Source organism: Choloepus didactylus, chromosome 2, assembly GCF_015220235.1.
Source record: "Choloepus didactylus isolate mChoDid1 chromosome 2, mChoDid1.pri, whole genome shotgun sequence".
NCBI lineage: Eukaryota > Metazoa > Chordata > Mammalia > Pilosa > Megalonychidae > Choloepus > Choloepus didactylus.
Genome location: NC_051308.1, coordinates 159501880 through 159525258, shown reverse-complemented (window position 1 = coordinate 159525258; position 23379 = coordinate 159501880). Strand labels below are relative to the sequence as shown.

Below are 23379 nucleotides of genomic sequence, written 5' to 3'. Positions count from 1 at the left end.
GCCCTGAAACCCAGAGGAACCAATCTCTCCCAGAACATCAACCAGTTTCATTCCTCTACCCTGTAATGTTGACACCCCTTTTCAGCACAAATAAGTTAGAATAGTCATTGCCTAGATAGCCCTGAAGACTGAGAGAATGATCGAATGAGAGGGAGGAGTTGTAACAGAGAAATTAGGATTTAACAAATGAGTATGACTACTGACTCAGTACACAGATATTTCTCCTTAGTTTCTAGCATACTAGAGTAGCCAGAAGGAAATACCTGAAATTGTTGAACTGTAATCCAGTAGCCTTGATCTTTGATAATGATTGCATAACTATATAGCTTTTATCTTGTGACTGTGTGACTGTAAAATCCTTGTGAATGACACCCCTTTATCCAGTGAATGGGTAGATAAGTATAATAAAGACATGAATGAAAAAAATAATTAATAATAGGTTGGGAATATGAGGAAAAAATACCCCTACATAAACTATGGACAACAGTTAATAGAACTACTTTAATAATCTTTCATCAATTGTAAAAAAAGTAACCACTATTAAATAGAATTATAAAAAAAAGTGCTACCATCAATTGTAACAAATTTTCCACACCAATCCAAGTGTTGGTGGTTGGGTGCTATATGGGAATCCTGTATTATATGAATCATTGTTTTGTAAACCCACAACTTCTCTAATAAAAAAAAAAAATGACATAGGGAGAAAAGAATACCACTACTACTGAATAATAACAGGACTTGGTGATCAAGAAGGAAAAAGTAACCTGGATGATTTCCAGATTGCTGGCTTAGAAAATTTGGTAGAAGATGGCACCATTCATCAAAAGAAGGCATGCAGGAAGAAAAGTCAATTTAAGGAGTTAGATGATTTCAGTTTAGTATTTGCAGAAACGGATGGACAAAAAATACAGAAAAGAAGACAACAGAAGACAACACAGTAAGTGATTGACTAGAGATAAGGAATAAGGAAAATCTCTAATTTTATAAAATAAAATTAATTAAACACAGAAAATTTTCTTCCAAAGCATAACTGTGCCTATTTCTGTGCTCTCGTCCAAGAAAGGACAATAGATTTCAAAATGTACAGCCGCCTGACTGGTAAACGTAATGACTTCACCCAAACAACTGACAGAACAATAATATATTGACACCACTCATGTGCACAAATTAAAAAGGCTTTTTAGAGAAGCTACTTACTCCCTGAACATAATAACTTTTGTCTCCCTTTCTCAAGTTGGGTATATTCCCGGAAGCTAGATTTGTAATGTGTTTAGACTTCAAAGAAGCATTTGATCAACCACTTTCAAAAACCTGCTAGAAACCAAGTGCAGTATTATGTAAGAATAAACAAAATTGTTTATTCATTCTGATACCAGAATTAATGTTGACCTGGAGCAACAGTAGCTCCTACCAATATGCTACTTATTTATTTTCAAACTGCCTTAGCCTGCTTAGGATTTGTTCAATGTTTATGGTTAAATTACAGCACCCATAAACTCTGCAGAGTGTCTTGTCTTTGGAATTTAGCCTAGTACAACAACAAGAAAAAGCGGAGATTAATAAATACGTAATAATAATTGTAAACACCTCAAGGCCATTTTCCCTTATTAATATTTGTATTTCCAGAACCTACACTAACAAAAAGGGCAAAAAACTCACTCAATAAATGTTGAATGAAGCCCAAAGCAAGTAACAGCTATAATTCAGTTATTAAACTGACATAAAACAAGGTGATTTCATCATGTATCCATCAAATGCTTAAATGGAATCAAAAGCCCCTTTGGACACATTTCTCCTGGAATATAATAGTGAAATTCTAAATACTTCTCCAAATAGCCTAAACAAAATCCACAAATGTCTTTAAAGTGCCTCCCTTGTTCCTGAGAAATAACATGTTATTTTATCAGATAACTTTTGCGTATCTCACTCACTTCTGTCAATCAATTTGCCTCCTCTCATTCCCTCACCTCACAAAGAGCTGTAACCAAAACTAAGAGTTCAACCTCACATTCTCAAGACAGTATGCTTGACTACACAAGCTATGATGTTGGAACCAAGTGTCCTTTGGACTTCACTCTCCCCAGCTTTCAATAACATGGATTACAAGGTCAAAGAGGGACAGGGGAAGCAGAGAATTTCTAAAATATCCAGTTCTCCAGTCGCTGCCAGGAAATGTACAATAGATATCAAAAAGTACAATTGCTTAGCTGGTGAACAAATGATACCACTCAAATGTCATCTGATACTAGCATTTATAATTCTAAACTGTCCAAAAGTTAACTACTTAAGTTCCCTTGAAAATCTGGTACTCCTCTTATATTCCCTATCTTGGTAAAGGGCATCATCACAGAGCAGAACATCTAAGTGATAGATACCGCAAAAGGGTCTTCAGCTCTTCCTTTGACCTTCTTGTTTGATACTCATTCAATGCATACTTTGTTACCAATATTCAGAGTACATACCAGTTTCTATTATTTATGTTTTCATCTACTTCTAAAATGATTTTTAAATCTTAAATATATATATTTTAAAAACCATTAGGTTGTTAAATACGCCTCCAAGGTAATCTACACAGGTTAATTAGTTAACATGTGGTAGAGACTGCTGGCTCCCAACCCAACAGTTATTCACTAGTGCTTCCTTATTAACAGACCATATATTGGGTTATTGTTCGGGATGACATTGTGCATAACTAAAATAACTACATTTCCCATTCTTCCTAGTGACCATACCCCCAGGATCTTAAAGAATCTAACAACACAAATTTGCCATCTGCTAAGGTAACTCAGGAAACTCAAAATGATGTCAAAGGCAGATCAAGCTTTGTCATCAAATAATGAAAATTATTAATCAAATTCATTATTTCATACATTCAACTACAGGTTATCAGACTACAGACTTGATTAATATTACTCTATAAGGCAAGAAGATTCTGGAGGAAATGATACGCCAACCTAAATACAACCAAGGTCTAAACAAAGGATTCTAGGTTATTATATAAGCAGGGGATGGATGAAGACAGTGGTATAAAGAATAATCTACAGAATTTATCTCTAGAAGAAAAGTGGGTAAATTAGTGGATAATAGAGACTATATAATAAATACTAGCATATTTCTTTTATTCTAAGCCATATTGTTGTTTTGTGTTGTCAGGGTTTAGTTTTTAATGCTTTAACACTTCAAAAATTGTGATGCATCTTATAATCACTCTCAGCCAGGTGCCAGTCCTGATACAGTTTTCATTGCTTGTGCATACACATCAAAATTTGCAGAATCGGTGTCAGAGGCTGAGAAAATCCCCAGACAATGACGTTGAGCAGAAAAACATGGACAATGAGGACTCTGAGTTATGAAGTGATTCAGAAGAATCAGCCTCTGAAAATGAAGTTTTAGGAATGCCTAAACTGATTTTACCTATGTTTTCCTTTCCTTTTCCTTTTTTGTATGCATGAAAGTGATGTAATACTAAAAATCTATCTTTAAAAGTCTCTTTCAAAATGAATAAAATGAAATTGTAGTAATGAGAAAGCACTGTTTCATAGTTTAAATGGCAGTCATTTTCAAGGGAATGAAACAATGGTGCATGTTATAGATTCAGTTGTGTCCCCCAAAAAAGATATATTAAAATCCTAATCTCCAGTACCTGTGAAAGTGACCCTTTGGAAATAGGGTCTTTGCAGATGTAATCAAGTTAAGATGTGGTCACAGTGAATGAGAGTGGGCCTTATCCAATATGACTGGTGTCCTTACAAGAAGAAAAGATACAGAGGGAAAAAGTTCATGTGAAGACAGAGGCAGAGATTGGAGTTATTCCACTACAAACCAAAGATTGCCAAGAAATGACAGTAACTGCCAGAAGCCAGGAAGAGGCAAAGAAGGATCCTTTCCAAGAGCCTTCAGAGAGAGCATGGCTCTGCTGATACCTTAATTCTGGACTTCCAGCCTCTAGAACTGTGCAAGAAAAATTTGTTGGTTTAAGCCACCCAGTTTGTGGTAATTTGTCAGGTGACCACATGAGACTAAGGCAGTGTAACTTAGCTGTGATGAAAACTGAGAGCTTACTGGCCACCAGAATTTATGGTACATAGAACTAACAATAACAACAATCAACCCCTTGTTGAGTCTTTAATCTATCCCAGCAAGTCTCAAACTTGAATGTGCATCAGAATCTCCTGGAGGGCTTGAATTCAGATTGCTAGATCCCATTTCCAAGTTTCTGGTTCAAGGCAGCACAATGAACATCAGATCTCATTCTTGGGCTGGGCTGAGAATCCCCATGTGCTTGTAGACCTGAGCAGGATTAGCCTGGAAGCAAAGGGCTGAACCTGCAGAGGAAGGACAGCAGCACCAGCAACTAGCTGCAAAGGTGTAGGGAAATGACTCAGAAGTCATAATGTCCTCATATACTCCCACCCCCAGTTCCTTCAGTGTAGTAGTTCTACCAGGGCTGGGCAAGCTGTGAAAATCAGCAGTTTTGCTGATGGAGAGCTGATGGCGGGGACTGACTGGATTCAGAGCAAAGGGAGGAAAAGTACTATGCCCATGGGCATTGTCAAAAAACAACAGCAAACCTTATCATTATTGATCATGGATAAAAATTTCTTAATACATTCAGAGAAATAATTTCTTATGTTATGCTTACTGAGAAAATCTCAGTATATATTATTTTTAAAAAAGAACTAGTCCACAAAAAACATTTAAAGCAATTAGGTGATTTCATAAATGCTAGAAGAATAGTGTTGCAGTTTGCTAAAGCTGCAGAATGCAATATACCAGAAATGGGTTGGCTTTTACAATGAGAACCGTGCTGGTTCGACTCTTTTACATGCCCCATAAAAGCCTATGTTCTTTTAATTCAATCTTGTGAGGGCAGACCTATTATTGGGTGGGACCTTTTGATTAGGTTGTTTCCATGGAAATGTGACCTTGCCCATACAAGGTGGGTCTTAATTCAGTTGCAAGAGCTCTTTAAGGAAGAGACAAGTTTGCGGCAGCTACTGCGAGAATAAGACCATTCTCAGCAACCAGACTGTCGACATTCCAGAAAATGTAGATACCAACCATGCTGAAAGAATGCACAGTTATTATGAAGGGCCCCTGAGGAACCCTGCAGAGGGACTTCAAACATTTCAATGCAGTACTCAGTCTACTTAGGAATAAGAAGAAGAGGCTTCGGGTTGACAAATGGTGGGTAAATAGGAGCTGGCTACAGTTCGCACTATCTGTAGTCATGTACAGAACATGATCAAGGTTTTTACACTGGGCTTCCACTACAAGATGAGGCCTGTGTGTACTCACTTCCCCATCAACGTTGTTATTCAGGAAAGTGCATCTCTGGTTGAAATCCGAAATTTCTTGGGTGAAAAATATATCCGCAGGGTTCGGATGAGGCCAGGTGCTGCCTGTTCAGTATCTCAAGACCAGAAAGATGAGTTAATTCTTGAAGGAAATGACACTGAACTTGTAACAAATTCAGCTTCTTTGATTCAGCAAGCCACAACAGTTAAAAACAAGGATATCACAAAATTTGGGGATGGTATCGATGTTTCTGAAAAAGGAACAGTTCAATAGGCTGAAGAATAAGACCTAAGAGTTGTGCAGCAATGGAAACAACAAGATGCCAGACCTATTTGTGATATTAAAGATGCAATAAAATTCATCTGTTAAAAAAAAAAAAAAAAAAAACCCACATCCTGGGTAGAAGCAAGAGGGACCCACAGGAGCTGACAGAGCCATTTTGAAACCAGAAGCCAAGAGAGAAGGACCAGCAGATATCACCATGTGCCTTCCCATGTGACAGAGGAACCCCAGATGCCAGGAGCCTTTCCTCCAAGAAGGTATCCTCTTGTTGGTGCCTTAATTTGACATTTTCATGATCTTACAGTCCTAACCTGTGACTTAATAAATCCCCATTGTTAAAAGCCAACCCATTTCTGGTATATTGTATTCCTGCAGCCTTAGCAAACCAAAATAGGGATTTATTAACTTAAAATTTACAGTTTTTCAGCCATAAAAATGTCCAAGTTAGGGCATCAACAGGATGATACCTGCTTGACTCTGAAAGGCTGCTGGAATCTGGGCCACTTCTGCCACATGGGAAGGAACATGGCTGGCGTCTGCTGGTTCTTCACTCCTGGGTTTCGTTGCCTGGTTCCAGTGGCCTCCTTTGTGGATCCTCGCTTAGCTTCTCCAGGGCTTTTCTCTTTGTTCTCTCCAAATTTCACTAAGTGCTTCTCTCTGAGCTCTCTGGTCTTTTATCCTCTCACAAAGGACTCCAGTAAAAGGCTCAAGACCCCTCCTTGAATGGGGTGGGTCACATCTCAATTGAAATTACCTAACCAAAAGTCCCACCTACAACAGGTCTGCACCTACAGGAATGGACTAAAAGAACATAGTCTTTCCTGGGATACATAACAACCTCAAACTAGCACAAATAGAGAAAACAAACTTATTTATTTTTTTAAGCTCCTTCTTACTTAAACTAGCAGTATAAATTTAATTTCTAAACACGAGGGAACCTAGAGTCTAACTTTAATTGGAAGTGATTTTATAATCAATTGTCCTCAAACGTATGTTCTTCTTGAATAACATTCTATAATAGATTTATATCTACAAACCTTTTGCTTCACTACAAATAGAATTTTTGTTCCTGTATACACAGATTTCAAATTATCCTCATTGGAAATTAGAAAAAGAGGAAAACAGAGTTTTGAAATCCAAAAAGGAGGGAATAGATGGGTAGAAAAGTGATGGGGATGTTTATAGTAAAGATTTGGGAAATATAAAGGGAGCTGAGACAAAGTAAAACCAGCCCTTAGAATCATACTCTTGAATCTATCAAAAAAAAAGAGAGATGTAAGGAATACAAAACATATACCTGGGCAAGAAATTATCCTGCAGTGAGTAAAAATTATAACCTATGTATATGGAAGAGATGCTGAGAAAAGCCAGCTTAGTTATAGAAAGCAGATTAAATAAGAGTCACACAGAGATTTTCTATTTACAGCATCCAAGTTATTCTGAGGAATATGGTGATGTCGAAGACACAGAAGTCAACAATCCTGAATCATAAAAGCATAAAGGCAATAAACACTTAAAATGTATATGCACCAAAAAGAACTCTTTTAATGTTCATGTTTCAACAGACTGCAAGAATGTCTAAACATCTCCTGAAAATGTTCCATTTACTAAAAGATAAGTACACATTACTTATACAGTATCCAGTACTTCTAAAGTAAGAAAAGTAAAATTTTACAGCAGTTCTTTTTATTAAACATTCCGCCTTAGCTTATACTGACATAAAATATTTAATAGGATGTGGTGGAAGACTGAATTAGTTACCCCAACAAATGCTGACCTTAATCTGCATCCCTGTGGGCGTGAATCCCTTTGTAAATAAGACCTTTTGAAGATATTATTTTCAGTTAAGGTGTGGCCAACTCAGTCAGGATGGCTCTTAATCTATGTTAACAGACACTTTATAAAGAGAAGAAACGGGAAGCCAGAAGCCACAGAAGGCCACAGCGAGAAGCCAGAAAAGCAGACACAAGAAAAGAGAGATTGCCATGTGATGGGAGGCAGAGATGCAAGCAAAGAACCCTAAGGATTGCATCAAGCAAGCACCAGAATGTTACAAATTTGGAGAAGAAAGCAGTTTTATCCATACCTTGATTTTGGATTTCAAGACTCCAAAACCATGAGACAATAAATGCTTATTGCTTAAGCCAACCCATTTTGTGTTTTTTGTCATAGTAGCCTGGCAAACTAAGACAGGCATGCAAAGGTTTACTTGCAAAATTGGCCCCCTGTGCTGGTTTGTATGTATTGTGTCCCCCAGAAAAAGCCATGTTCTTTGGTGCAGTCTTGTGGGGGCAGACGTATTAGTGTTGACTAAGTTGGAACCTTTGGATTAGGTTGTGTCCATGGAGATGTGACCCACCCAACTGTGGGTGATAACTCTGATTAGATAATATCCATGGGGGCATGACCCCACCCATTCAGCATGGGCCTTGATTAGTTCACTGGAGCTCTGTAAAAACTCAAGACAGAAGGAGCTCATAGCTAGCTGGAACTGAGACAGGCATTTTGAAGACTGCTGTTGGAAGCTGATGAAGACATTTTGGAGAATGCCATTTTGAAACACAACCTGGGAGCAAGCAGATGCCGGCCATGTGCCTTCCCAGCTAAGAGAGGTTTTCCAGAAGCCATTGGCCATCCTCCAGTAAAGGTACCCAATTGTTGATGCATTACCTTGGACACTTTATGGCCTTAGGACTATAACTGTCTAACCAAATAAACCCCCATTTATAAAAGCCAATTCATTTCTGGTGTTTTGCATTCTGGCAGCAATAGCAAACTGGAACACCCCTAACAATATTATTGATATAATTTTATCCCACTGTTGTTTTCTTCAGGAATCTAAAGGATGGACTATCATATTTATTTTCAACAGTTAACAACTGAAGCATTCATTACTTTGTTAGTCCTAATGTTTATCCAGACTAATGATTTTCCTTTCAAATATTTTTTCTCAAGTAAATAAGAAAATGAAAGGAAAAGCAGGAACTGGAGAAAAAATGTGGAACCATTAAACTTCTCCACCTGTGGAATTCCCTTAAGCATTAAGGATTCCCAATTTAATAAGCCAAGCCCTCAGTCTTAAAGTTTTCCCTTATGAAATTCATTTCTTTAATGGCGAATCTAAGCCTACTTATAATTATGCCTTAAAGTCACCCGCCAGAGAACCTCTTTTGTTACTCAGATGTGGCCTCTCACTCTCTAAGCCAAACTCTGCAAATAAACTCAGTACCCTCCCCCAAACACAGGATATGACTCCCAGGGATGAGTCTGACCTTGGCATCAAGGGATTGACAATCCCTTCTTGACCAAAAGGGAGAAAAGAAATGAAACAAAATATAGCTCCAGTGGCTAAGAGATTTCAAATAGAGTTGAGAGGTCATTCTGGAGGTTACTCTTATGTAAGCTTCAGACAGATATTGCAAATTGCCACAATATATCAAGCCCCAACCAACAGTATTCCTGGAAACCCTAAAGACTATCCTATCTAAGTGAGACATAAAAGTTTTACTTGTTAAGTTTATTTTTTCAGAAACTTAAAACCTCCAGATTATTCCTATGCCAGATAAGCCTGAAACCTAGAGTTACCAGTCTCTTCCAGCACATCAACCAGTTGCATTCACCTATCTCATAATGTTGACATCCCTTTTCAACATGAAGAAGTTAGAATGGTCATTGCCTAGATATCCCTCAAGATTGAAAGAATGATCAAATGAGGGGAGGGAGTTGTAAATGAGAAATTAGAATATAAGACATGATTGTGACTACTGAATCATTACATAGTTATTTCTTTTTAATTTCTAATGTATTACTAGCCAGAAGGAAATCCTGAAATTGTTGAACTGTAATCCAGTAGCCTTGATTTTTGATAATGATTGTATAACTATATAGCTTTTATCTTGTTATCATGTGATTGCAAAAACTTTGTGACTGATGCCCCCTCTGACCAGTATATGGTTAGATGAGTAATAAAATAAAGACATCCATGGAGGAAAAAACAGGAAAAGCAGTTTTCAATCCATATATGTTTAAATTTTACTAGTTATTACAAACAAAATAATATAAAGAGCTATACAACCCAATTTCCAACAATGGGAAACCAGTAAATTATAGTTACATCAGTACTCAAGAATATTATGCAGTCCTTAAAAATATATTTATGAAGACTGAAAATATGAAAAAGGTTTACTAGTTCATGCTAAGTGAACAAAGTAAAATATAAAATGTTTATGAGTACTTATTCCATATATGTGAACAAACATATGTGTTAATTAAATATTGGGAGGTAGTATACAAAATGATATTCATCTGTTCTAGGAAAGTAAGATTTATGTCTATTTTTATATTCCAAAAAAACAATGTTTGAATTTCCTCTTTGGTTTTAAAAATAAACATATTTGACACTCCCCTACTTAAAATATGTAAATTATAATGTATTCTTGTTTTGATTGCATAAGATTTCCTTGTGAATATCAATCACAATCCTGTGCAATAACATAATGTTTTCTTCTGTGGCTATTCAAGTGTGGGGCTTTAACACTGAGTACAAAGCATACTTGCACTTACTGAATTCTTAAAACTGTGTTATATAATTTTTGTTTCTTAATGTATTGTCAAGGTTGCTGGGCCTATCCCTTTTATTACGATGATTACAAATTGCTAAGGACTTGGGTATCAGATAACCAGGCTTATTAACAGTGAGCACATAATTGCAGTAAATTGATTACACTATGAGTCAATTGTTTACTGTGTTTATAATCTGGCACTCTATACTCAGATGTTCAAAGAAAATGCAGTTTCTTTATTTTTCAAAAACTGACCAAGCACCTCCAACTGCCAGAACTCAGGGAACCTTAAATTTGCCAGTTAATGGTGTCTAAGACTCTTATTATTTTAACTTTCTTAAGTTTGCTAATGCTGAGCCTATGAGTTTTACCTTTCTTCTCTCCAAAATGGCATCTGAGTATATGGAGGAGCTTATTGTGTGCCCTCATGGAAATGGTGGCAGAAGCTTCTCTGATATGTGAACTAACAAATGGTCTGTTTTCCAGGTCTTTGATGATGATGTCCCTCATCTCCCTTTTCACTGCTGGAACTGTTGGCATTCGCTGCTGAAGTGTGAGACTGGTAAATCTGTCAGGGGCCTCTGATCTTTCTTGGCAACTCCACCTCTGTTCTTACTGTTGCTGTTAGACTCCTAAGGTCTGGCTACAACTCTAGTCAATACGTAGACAAAGAGTTTAACCCTGCAGTCCTCAGCTACAAGTCTCTTTGCCTACACAGCAGCAATTTCCCTGGAAAACTTACCAGTCAGCACCAACAGCTATTTTCAAATCCATCCATGGAGCACACAGGAAGTTCTAGATGTCTTCCATGTCACGATATAGATATGGAAGATTCTGCGAAGGTGAACTCAGTTCCTTCCTCTATCAATTTTTCTCTTACTGCAGTCACTCCATTTTGGCATAGAGGTACCCTGCAATGAGATTTCCTTCCAGACTCCCAAATGAGAAGTGAGACAAATGCACATGAGCTCTTAGCTTCCTCCTCAACATGTCTCCCCATCTGCTCAGAGAGAGGATATTAAGATCCATAAGTTTCCCTTACTTTTATACCCTTCTTCCAATAACATACCACGGCCAGAGGAACAAGCCTTCTGTTTCCTCTTCCTGTTAAATGATTTCCCCTATTCACATCCTCCTCCCTGAGGTGACATTCACCCTCCTACTTCCTCAGGCTAATAAAGGCAGAATGACTATTGGGAAGTAAGAATTAGAGAGAAAAATTAAAAATTCACTTGTTTACTATTTTCAAAATATCCAGTAACAAGTATGGGGGCTTCTGAAAATATACTTTATGATAACTCCAAAAAAACCTTCCAGGACACAAGAATCAAATCTTCCCAGGTCCAGAATGGAGTTAGTGCCACTTAATGGTACTTGTCAATTCAAACACTGTTTCAGTGGAGGTATAAGTACCAAGCCTCCACCTCAACCAATCTCAAAATGAGGTTGCCTGTCATTTCTCTGCTCTCCTTCCTCATAACCTCCACTCTTCACCCATTCACCAAGATAAGAACTTTCGCATGAGATCTAATAGCAAACAGATTGTATCTAAATTTACATTTTCAATGGGGACATCATTTCACTTTGGCTGATCAGAGCCAATTATATGTACTTTATGGTTCACACTGGGTTCTAATTAGATGAGACTATAAAACAGCTGAAAGGTTTTTTACAAAAGAGATATAACTGAAAAATTCAAGGTCAACTAGGATATTTGCATGGGGAAAAAATCATTTCTCTTGGCCTCTTGTGACACAAAGAAGGAAACTGAGATATCTATCTCAACTCAGGAGTTACTTAATAATGATTATCCCCTCAAGGAGTCCCCATCTTATACTATTAAGGAAAAAGGGAACACTGACTTTAAAATTTCATTCTATATAGCTATCAAAATGAATTTTCCTTCACCAAAGGAGGTGTTTATTTGCTGTAAGGATATTGATGATGAATACTAAAGTTGTTTAGGGGAAATTTCCCTATCTATTCTTTATTTCATTTTACATTTTACTATATTACATTTAATTTTATATAAATTATTCTAAATGTCAAGAATAAGCAGAGATACCCAAATGTTTATTTGAATATAAAATCACTATTCTCAGGTGAGAACATTCTTACTCATCACAAAGGGAAATAAGGAAAACATACACAATGTGTAATTTTCCCTTGAACACAGCAACATTTTCTGAGCATAGTAGGCACTCTATAAATATTTACTGAATTAAAATAACTGCTAAAACTTGCTGTCCAATTTTATTATTTACAATTACTTTCTCAAAATAAACAGATATTCCTACCATTTTATCATATTCAACATCAGTATTTCCCTAAATATAATACTTCTATCAAGTTCATTTGTGGTAAAGTGACCATGTAGGAAACAGTTAAGAGTAAATGAAATATTTCCAGAGAAGATGCAAGTACACTGGAACAGACTAGTCATGATGAACACTACTCAGTTTCATACTTTGCTCACTAGATGATACTGACTCCAATCAGTGTAATGTTTCTAAATTTAAAATGTCATTTAAATGATGGATGGATGGACAGTTGAATGGATGGATGGATGGTTCAATGCAAGGACACAGCAAAGGAGGCACCATGTTACAAGCTGGTGGATCTGGATATGGTTGGGGATACACTGGAGGGCTCTGTATTGGTTTTTTATTATTGTTTCAACTGCCTTTAAATTTGAAATTATTTCAAATAAAGTTTTTAAAATACTATTCACAAATAACATCTCATTTAATACAAAATTAAATAATTGCTTTTCCATCTAGAAAACATCACTCTAAGAACAACCCACTGACTTTAGTACTATTTATGTTAGAAAACTCATAAACACAGAAAATAATAGTCCCCACAACTGAAATCAAATTCAAAACAGTTTGAGCCTACTTACCTAAAGATAACCTATATTTTTTTTCTCCCTCTCTAGAACATCACTAGAGAAAACATTCTGGAAAGCAACTAGAAAGTATAGCTAACTAGCTAACAAAAGCCTAAAACATGTAATGTGTTTTTGACCTCTGACTTAGTAATTCCAATTCTAGTAGTCTATCTTGATCAAAACATCCAAAACATTGAGGCACATTTCTGAACAGGGGTGTACATCAAGCTATTATTTCTAATACCTGTGAACGGTTACAACTGAAACATATTCAATAGAGAAATTAAGTAAATTATGATATAGACAAATAGTAGGTTATTGTCTGGTCATTAAAAATCACTATGAAGAATTTTTACTAGTTGGGAAGATATTCAATTATCTAAGGAAAGACATAAATGATAAATATCATAATAAATGAAATAATGTAATTTTATCACAAAAGAATGATAAAATCGGACTTCCAAGAAGACGGTGGAATAGGTGAGGTGAACCAAAATTCTCCTCCACGTAAGAAACTAGAGAAGGGTCAGAGGACACCCAGAACAGCAGTTTCAGGGTGCAAGTGCCAGAGAGCGACTTTCACCACACGTGGTGGGAACTTGGATGAAACAGCGGAGAAACTGCCTCAAAAGACAGGGTGAGTTTATTCAACACAGACCTCCACCAGGGGCCAACAGCAGCGAGACAGCCACCAAGCCAAGGAGTGAGCAGCTCTCCACTCTTGTGCACCAATCACTGCAATTGGTTGGGGAGATAATCCTCCACAGCCACACATCCAGGAGCTCCCGTAAGGGAACCCAGGAGACAGCAGACCAGTATTGATGGCATTTACTCTCCCTCCATGGAAATCAGGGATGTGCACGAGCAAGAGGCAGAGATAAGCAACAGTGCTACAGGAAAGCACCAGGAGCCCCTCCCACACCCAAGAGACTAGCAAATGCACAGTGGGCAGGGAGTGGGACACAGTTGAGTTGAAGGGTGAGAAACGCAGCCCCACAGCCCAAGAGTGATCCACTTAGAGGCCTGGGAATCACCAGACCCACAGTGCCCTGAAGAAGCCTACCTGCCAAACTGTACAGGGACCACACCACACCCCCAGGTCTGGCAGTGCCAGTGGACATAGAGAACTGGTGCACTGATTGGATTTTCACCTGGTTTGGACCCTGGCCAGTGCACAGGCAAAGTTGGGGGAAAGCTGACTTGAGGGTGAGAGATGACTCAAGAGCACCATCTGCTGGGAAGATGGGGAAAGTGCACCCCAGCAAGCTGTGGCTCTGTCAAAAAATACATATAAACATTCAAATAATCCTGCTGTATTAGTTAGGGTTCTCCTTGGAAACAGAATCAATGAGAGATGTCTCTTATTATCAAATTGTAAAAGTGACTCACGCAACTGCGGGAGCGCACGAGTCCAAATTCTGCAGAGCCGTCAACAAGCTGTCAACTCCAAGGAAGACGTCCGACGAACTCCTCGGGAAACAAACCAACAACTTTGACGAACTCCTCAGGAAACGAACCGGCAGCTTTGACGAACTCCTCAGGAAACGAACCGACAACTTTGACGAACTCCTCAGGAAATGAACTGGCAACTTCGACGAGCTCCCCAGGAAAAGCTTCACTGAGCAGCTGAAGAAGAAGTGAAGGTTCTCTAACCGTCCGGCTTATAAGCCTCCAACTGATCACCAGGACCAAATCCAGCCAATTGCATTCTCTCACTGTGGAAGCACAACCCTTGATGAGTCATCAGTCAGCTGCAGTCAATTGACTGATGATCCGACAAACCAACCAGCCTCAAATAGCCTCACAGCAATCGTCAGGCCAGTGCCTGCTTGACCAGACAGCTAGGCCACCTAGCCAAGTTGACACATGAACCCAACCATCACACCTGCACTTCCCAAAATAACCTTATCAAAACAAGGAAATGACCCAAATCCAACAGAAAATCATAAAGCACATGAAGAAACAAGAAGATATGGACAAGCCAAACAGCCAAATTAAAAAGCAAGAGGAGACACAGAACACTTGGAGCAATTAATCAAAGAAGTACACACAATTCTCCAAAGAAGTACACACACAAATCTGCAAAACAACTTCAATGGGTTGTCTAAAGACATTTATGTCCTTTAGGATATCAAGAAGACTCTAAAAGAGGATAGAGAAGAATTTGAAAGAGCAAATTAAAAAAGAGCAATCTTATGGAAATAAAAGATACTGTTGATAAAATTACAAATGTACTAGAGACACATGACACCAGATATGAAGAGGCAGAAGAAAGAAAACATGAACTAGAAGAACAATTGAATGTGAACACACAAAAGAACAAATGGTGAAAAAAATAAAAAATTTTGAAATGAATCTCAGGGAAATGATGGACAACATGAAGCACACAAATATAAGAATCATTGGTGTCCCAGAAGGAAAAGAGTAAAAGGCTAGGAAGAGTATTTAAAGACATAGTTGGGGAAAACTTCCCAACCCTTCTAAATGACATAAATATGCAAATCAAAGATGCCCAATGAATTCCAAATAGAACAAATCCAAATAAAACAACTCTGAGACATATATTGATCTAATTGGCAAATGCTGAAGAGAAAGAAAAAGTCCTGAAAGCAGCAAGAGAGAAGCGATTCACCACATACAAGGGAAACCTCATAAGACTAAGTACTGACTATTCACCAGGCACTATGGAGGTGAGGAGGCAGTAGTATGACATATTTATAATTCTGAAAGAGAAAAATTGCCAACCAAGAATTCTTTAATCAACAAAGCTCTCCTTCAAAATTGAGGGATAGTTTAAAATTTTCACAGACAAACAAATGCTGAGAGAACTTTTTTAAGAGACCTGCCCTGCAAGAAATATTAAAGGGAGTTCTGCCAGCTGAGAAAAAAAACAAAGGAGAGAGCGGTCTGAAAAAGGGCGCATAACTGAACAGTACAGTAAGGTTAACTTAAAGGAAAAAAAGAAGGGGAAAAATAGATCTGACAAATAAAAACCAAAGGATAAAATGGTTCGTTCAAGAACTGCCTTCACAGTAATAACACAGAATGTCAATGCATTAAACTCCCCAATTAAAAGATACAAGTTGGCAGAATAGATTAAAAAGTATAATCCATCAATATTCTGTTTACAAAAGACTCATCTTAGACCCAGCAACACAAAGAGATTGAAAGTGAAAGGATGGAAAAAATATTCCACGCAAGCTACAGCCAAAAGAAAGCAGGGATAGCAATACTAATATCAGAAAACAGTAGACTTTAAATGCAAAGATGTCGGAAGAGTAAAAGAAGGACACTATATATTAATAAAAGGGACAATCACCAAGAAGGAAAAACAATCATAAATGTTTATGTACCCAATCAAGGTGTTCCAAAGCACATGAGATAAACTCTGGCAAAACCAAAGGGATCAACAGACATTTCTACAATAATAATGGGAGACTTCAATACACCACAATCTTCTACAGATCGAATAAACAGACAGGACCAATAAAGAAATTGAGAACCTAAACAATGTGATAAATGAATAAGACTTACCAAACATATATAGATCAGTACATCCCAAGTTACCAGGATATACATTCTTCTCTAGCACTCGTGGAATATTCTCCAGGATAGATCATATGCTGGGGCATAAAACAAGCCCCAATAAATTGAAAAAGATTGAAATTATTCAAAGCGCATTTTCTAACCATAGTGGAATGCAACTAGAAATCAATAACCACCAAAGAACCAAAAATTTCACAAATATGTGCAGATTAAACAACACACTCCTAAATAATCAGCGGGTGAAAGAAGAAATTACAAGAGAAATTGGTAAGTATCTAGACACAAATGAAAATGAGACACAACATATCAAAATCTATGGGATGCAGCAAAGGTGGTGCTGAGGGGAAAATTTATAGCTCTAAATGCATACATTAAAAAGGAAGTAAGATCTTAAATCAAAGACGTAACCGAACACTGAAGAAGCTAGAGAATGACCAGAAAACTAAACCTAAAGCAAGTAGAAGGAAAGAAATAACAAGGATTAAAGCAGAAATAAATGATACAGAGAACAAGAAAAAAAATAGAATAAATAAAACCAAAAGTTGGTTCTATGAGAAGATCAACAAGATGGACAAACACTTAGCTAGACAGACAAAATCAAAAAAAGAGAAGACCCAAATACACAAAATAATAAATGAGAAGGGAGTCATTACTGCAGATCCCGAAGAAATCAAAAAAATCATAAGAGATACTAAGAACAACGCTACACCAAAAACCAGACAATTTAGAGGAAATGGATAATTTCCTGGAAACACATGAAAAACCCAGACTGACCAGAGAAGAAATAGAAGACCTCAACAAACCAATCACAAGTAACGAGATCAAATCAGTCATCAAAAAGCTTCCTACAAATAAAAGCCCAGGGCCAGATGGCTTCACAGGGGAATTTTACCAAACTTACCAAAAAGAACTGACCCATTCCTGCTCAAACTCTTTAAGAACTGAAGAAAAAGGAATGACACCTGTTCCAGTTTGCTAACACTACCATTATGCAAAATACCAGAAATGGATTGGCTTTTTATAAAGGAAGTTATTTAGTTACAAAGTTACAGTCTTAAGGCCATAAAGTATCCAAGGTAATGCATCAACAAAGGGTACCTTCACTGGAGAAAGGCCATTGGCATCCGGAAAACTTCTATTAGCGGGAAGGCACGTGGCTGGCATCTGCTTGCACCCAGGTTGCGTTCCAATATGGCATTCTCCAAAGTGTTGCTCTCAGGGCATTTTGTCCTGTCTTAGCTGCAGCTGCTCTGCATCTGGGCCTGTGTGGCTCTTTTTAAAGTACTCCAGTGATCCAATGAAGACCCACCCTGAAAGGGTGGGACAACACCTCCACGGAAATAATCCAATGAAAGGTCTTGCCCACAAGTGACTGAGTCATATCTCCATTGAAACACTGAACCAATAGGTTCCAACTTTATCAACACTAATACATCTGCCCCCAAAAGACTGAATTAAAGAATATGACTTTTTCTGGGGGACATAATATATACAAACAACACCTAATTCATTTTATAAAGCTAACAGCATTCAAATAACAAAACCAGATTAAGGTATTACAAGAAAGGAAAAGCACAGGCCAATCTCCCTAATGAATATAGAAGCAAAAATTCTCAAGAAAATACTTGCAAATCAAATCCAAAGACATATTAAAAGACTCATACACCACGACCAAGTTGGGTTCATTCCAGGCATGCAAGGGTGTTTCAACATAAGAAAATCAATCAACATAATACAACACATTAACAAATTGAAATGATCACCACAATAGATGCTGAAAAAGCATTTGACAAAATTCAGCACCACTTATTGATAAAATTACTTCAAAAGGTAGGAATTGAAGGAAACTTTCTCAATATGATAAAGGGCATATATGAAAAACCCACAGCCAGCATAGTACTCAATGGTGAGAGACCGAAAGCCTTCCCTCTAAGATCAGGAATTCTAAGACAAGGATTCCCACAATGATGCACCACTATTATTATCATTGTGCTAGAAGTTCTAGCCAGAGCAATCTGGCAAGAAGAAGAAATAAAAGGCATCCAAATAGGAAAGAAAGAAGTAAAACTTCCATAATTTGCAGATGCTATGATTGCATATTTGGAATATCCTGAAAAGATGATGAGAAAGCTACTTGAGCTAATAAACAAATTCAGCAAAGTGGTGGGATACAAGATTAATGCACAAAAATCAGGAATGTTCTTATACACTAGAAATGACCTAACTGAAGAGACACCCAAGAAAAAAACTCCATTCACAATAGCAACTGTATTAGTCAGGGCTCTCTAGGGAAACAGAACCAACTGGAGATATATGTAAATATGAGATTTTATAAAAGTGTCTTGTGCAACCACGGGGATCCCGAGTCCAAACTCCATAGGGTAGGATGCACAAGTCCAAATCTCTTAGGACAGGTTGCAAGCTGGCAACTCCAATGAAGGTCTTCAATAAACTCCCCTGGAGAGGCTGGCTGGCTGAAGAAGAAGTAAAAGTTCTCTCTCTTCTCCCTTAAAAGTCTTCAACTGATTGGAATACATCCAACTGATTTTATTCTCTCATTGTGGAAGACACTCCCTTGGTTGATCGCAGATGTAATCAACCACAGATGCAATATGCGGGACACTGATTACGTGCTTCAACTTGGCGGGCCTGGGCTGGGGGACCTGATCAGCCCCTGGGGAGGGTGGTGGGCACGGGCGACAGCGCCCTCCGCAGCCCCCCGGGCCTGGGAAAGTGAAGCCGGAGGCAGGCCCCATTTCCTCACCCAAAATACCACTGTTAGGGGAGGCTTGCCGGAGGGAACCGCCTTTTCCCCACCCCCTTATCTTGCCCGGACACTCCCCGTTGCCAGTGCAACTCCCATCACCACCAGTGCGCATACATTGTTGCCAGACACCGTTACCGGAGCAACTCTCGCCCCTTTTCAATCAACCTCCGCGCCCTCTCAGAACCAATCCAAGCCTTTAACCTCTACAGCTACCCCGCCCTCTAAACGCCCGATATAAGCTTGTACTCTCCCCTAATAAACTCTCTTGGCTTCTTCACCCTAAAAGAACCGTGTCCCGCCTGTTCCTTTCTCGCCGCCCTCCATACTTTGCACGCCTACGCCGGGGACCGGGCCCAGTCCCCCGCCTCGCCCTCGCCTCCGGGAAAGAGCCCCCGCCGCCGGTACCCTCCAAGCAATCCTGAGAGCCTAGGATTTGGCAACCGGCCGCCACCTCCCCCCCCAGACGAGTCAACTGCGACCGCAACTGGCGCCCAACGTGGGGCCCCTGGAATTAAAAGTCCTCTCCACGCAGCGGTCCAGTAAAACCACCCACTCGCCCGGACGCCTCTCCAGCTCCCCTTCTCCTCGCCTGCAAAGTAAGGGCCGCCTCTCCCTCGCCGCCCCGCGGAGCCGCCTCTCCCTCGCCGCTCCACGTCCGGAGCCGCCTCTCCCACGCCGCTCCGCGCCCGGGCCGCTCTTCCTTTCCCGCGTTAACCTAACTCTTACCCCCGACTACCTTTCGTCTTCTCTTCCTATGTCCCCCCATTCCTCCTAACACTCTTCCTCCAGTAGCTTTCCCTCTTCCCCTCCATTACTTTGCTGTGGTCCTTTGTGTCTTTGTTTCTTTGTTTCGCGCGGTGTGCCTCTTTGCGACCGCCCCCCCCAAACTGCTCTCGCTACTAGAGGCTCCTGCCTTCTATTCTCGCCGTCTCCTTCGGCCTCGCGACCACGGTTTACCTCATTTTCTTTACTCAATAATCAACCCCCCTTTTTCTTTTCTCACTCCGCTATGGGTAATCGTCTATCTGCACGCCAAGCACCCCAAGTTCGTGCTCTGGCTGGTCCCCTAGACACACATCGCTGTAAGGTGTCTGTCCGGCAGCTGCAAGTATACTGGGACCTCCTGCTGCCCTTTAACCCATGGCTCACCACTTGCCATCTTTGGGACCCTGTTACTTATGATCGCCTTATTGATCGGGTCACCAACGCCATGGAACATGAGAGCAAGCGCTTCCCTCCCGGCTTGCTCCCCACGTTAATAACCGTCCGCTCCTGCCTTCAAGGCTCCCTCCCCCCTGATCGAGGCCCCATTAAATCCAAGGAGGCCCTATCAACCCAGTCAACAGATTCAGACAGCGATACTAATGTAGGCCACGATTCGGACACAGAGTCCTTAGTCAAGCAGATTAACAACACGCTCGAAGTGACTCCCAAAAAACAAAATAACACTGAGCCTCGCCAAGATGGCGAACTTCCTCCTCCTCCTTCTTCTTCCATCGAGGGGAGGAAGTGCTCCGGCGATAACGTCAGCCCTAAGCTGGGCCGGAAACCGCAAGCGCTTTACCCCGCCCTTTCACAGGGCGGAGCTAGTCCACCATCTTATGCCTTAGCCACTCCCACCGCGCCGCCGTCTTGCGACGCTTGGGGCCTCCCACTTCCGCCTCCCCCTCCGGCGAGCTCCCCCTCGGAGCCGCTACCGGCAGCTGCCGCCGCTCCTCCCACCCTGCCGACTAACAACCCCTGGCTGCCTTCTACACCTCAAGGCAACCCTTGGGGCAACGCTCCCCCTACCCCCACTCCCGCGCCAAGCCCTCTGCAGGCGCGTCCTCCTTTCTCTCGTGCTTTTCGCTGCTTTCCTCTTAACCTTACCCCCACACCACAGAAACCGTATGACTGGTATCCCATTGACTCTGATACTATTAAGCAGCTTCGCAGGGCCGTCAAGGAGGACGGGTTAGGTAGCCCATACGCTTCCCAAATACTGCAGGATCTCGGCATGGACTTTTGCATCCCCCAAGACTGGGCCTCGCTTGCCCGTTCCATTCTTAACCCCAGCCAGTTTGTTGATTGGCGTGCTCACTTCCAGGCGGAAGCAGCTAAGCAAAGCGAGCAAGACGCAGCCACTGGAGTCTATCATCACCCCGAAGCCTACTTAGGCACGGGAGCGTTTATAAATGCATCTGCTTATATTAATGTACCTGCCACCTTTTGGCCTATCCTTCGGGGAATCGCCTTGCGAGCTTTTGCCAACTGCTCTGCCTGTCGGCCTAATAAATTCACCAAGCTCTTCCAGGAGCCGAGTGAGCCTTTCGCCACCTTTGTCTCCAGAGTCGAAGAAACCTGCGCTCGAAAGGTAAGTAATCCCCAGGCCCAATATTACATGTGCCCATCCTCAAATCCTGGAAAATCGTACTGCAATTCCCCCAACAAGTACTACTGTGCATACTGGGGGTGTGAAACATTAGCCATTAATTGGAAGCCTCCTGTTCCTAATCAATACCTTACCTTAAGGTGGGCCCCTCCAGGGTGCAAACTCCCTACAGTTAACTGGCTCGGCCAAGAAAGCGAGGGATCCTGCACACATCTTAATCTTACAGTGCAGCTCCCCACTGATCCCTCCTGGTTACTCGGTCGAACTTGGGGCTTCAGAATCTATAAGGACGGAACCGACCCAGGATCACTTATTCTCATAAAAAAGAAGGCTGTAAGCCAACCATGCCAAAATACTGCATTAAAAACACCCTCTGGCATAGGTCCCAACCAAGTCATTAACCCCCTTTTTCCACAGCCCCCCAGCCGCACCTCGAGTACAAGCAGCACACCCGGAAACCGCACCTCAGCTGCAAACGGCGCGTCACCAACACCACCACCCCAACCTCGTCCGCCCCCCGCCCGTTACTCCTCTCCCCTCCTCACCCTTATCCAAGCGGCCTTCACCTCAGTGAATTCCTCCAACCCTAATCTTACCTCCTCTTGTTGGCTTTGCCTCTCCACTTCCTCCCCCCTGTATGAGCCAGTTGCCTCCAACCTCTCCTTTTCAGAAAACACAGAGGACAGCCCCTCGGAATGCAATTGGAATACCTCTGCCGTCCCCCTAACCTTTCATTCAGTCTCCTTTACAGGAAAGTGCATCCGCCCTCGCTCAAGTAACTCTCCCAACCTCACAGCTTGCGCCGACTACTCATCTCCCAGCAGCTCTGCGAAATTTCTCATCCCTCATAACTCCTCCCAATGGCTCTGCTCCTCTACAGGGCTTACCCCCTGCCTTAACGTGCAAACCCTCAATACAACTAATGAAACTTGCCTCCTAATTGTCCTCATCCCTAGGGTCCTATACCATAGCGAGGAAGACTTCTTCCTCCGCCTGGAAACAACTGCAGCTTCTGCCCCACTGCAAAAGCGAGAGCCCATCACCGTCCTCACGATTGCCTCCCTCCTAGGTCTTGCAGGCGCTGGCACCGGAATCGCTGCATTAGCCAGTCAAGGCTCCGCCCTAACTCACCTCCGGGCGGCTGTTGACGAGGACATTCGTCACCTACAAGACGCTATTTCCCATCTTAAAAATTCTGTCAATTCCCTCTCTGAGGTAGTGCTCCAAAACCACCGAAGTCTCGACCTTCTCCTCCTCAAAGAAGGAGGCCTTTGCGCCGCCCTAGGAGAAGAGTGCTGTGTATATGCCAATTCCACGGGTCTCGCCGAAGACAGCCTAAAGAAGGTCCGAGAGGGACTGGAACAACGCAAAAGAGACCGTGAAGCCACCAGCTATTGGTCCCACATCTTTACCCCCCTCCTCCCTTACCTCCTCCCTCTCCTCGGCCCCCTACTAATGATTATTCTAGCTCTCACCTTAGGACCCTGCATTATCCGCAGAATTGTCCAGCTTGTAAGGAAACAAACGAATGCTATTTTCTCCTCGTTCGTGCAAGTCCAGTACCAGCAACTCCCCACCTCTGACGCTCCCTACTCCGAGATGACAACCAACCCTCCGCAACCTCACCGCCACCGGTCAACCCGCCGACCGCGAGGCCCTTCTC

At 41.0% G+C, this 23379-nt stretch overlaps 1 protein-coding gene and 1 pseudogene across 14 annotated transcripts in view; one reads left to right on the top strand and one right to left on the bottom strand.

Annotated features, from left to right (window-relative positions):
- The window catches only part of TTLL7 (tubulin tyrosine ligase like 7), a 197490-nt gene that overhangs the window by 135374 nt on the left and 38737 nt on the right, over positions 1-23379 (bottom strand). For 4 of the 14 annotated variants that reach the window (XM_037826780.1, XM_037826781.1, XM_037826783.1 and 1 more), the window contains exon 2: positions 10885-11053. The exons of the other annotated variants lie outside the window; for them this stretch is intronic. The gene's annotated coding sequence lies outside the window, so the exon portion shown is untranslated. The remainder of the gene's footprint in view (positions 1-10884; positions 11054-23379) is intronic. 14 annotated transcript variants of the gene reach the window in all.
- LOC119527119 lies at positions 5087-5571 on the top strand (annotated as a pseudogene).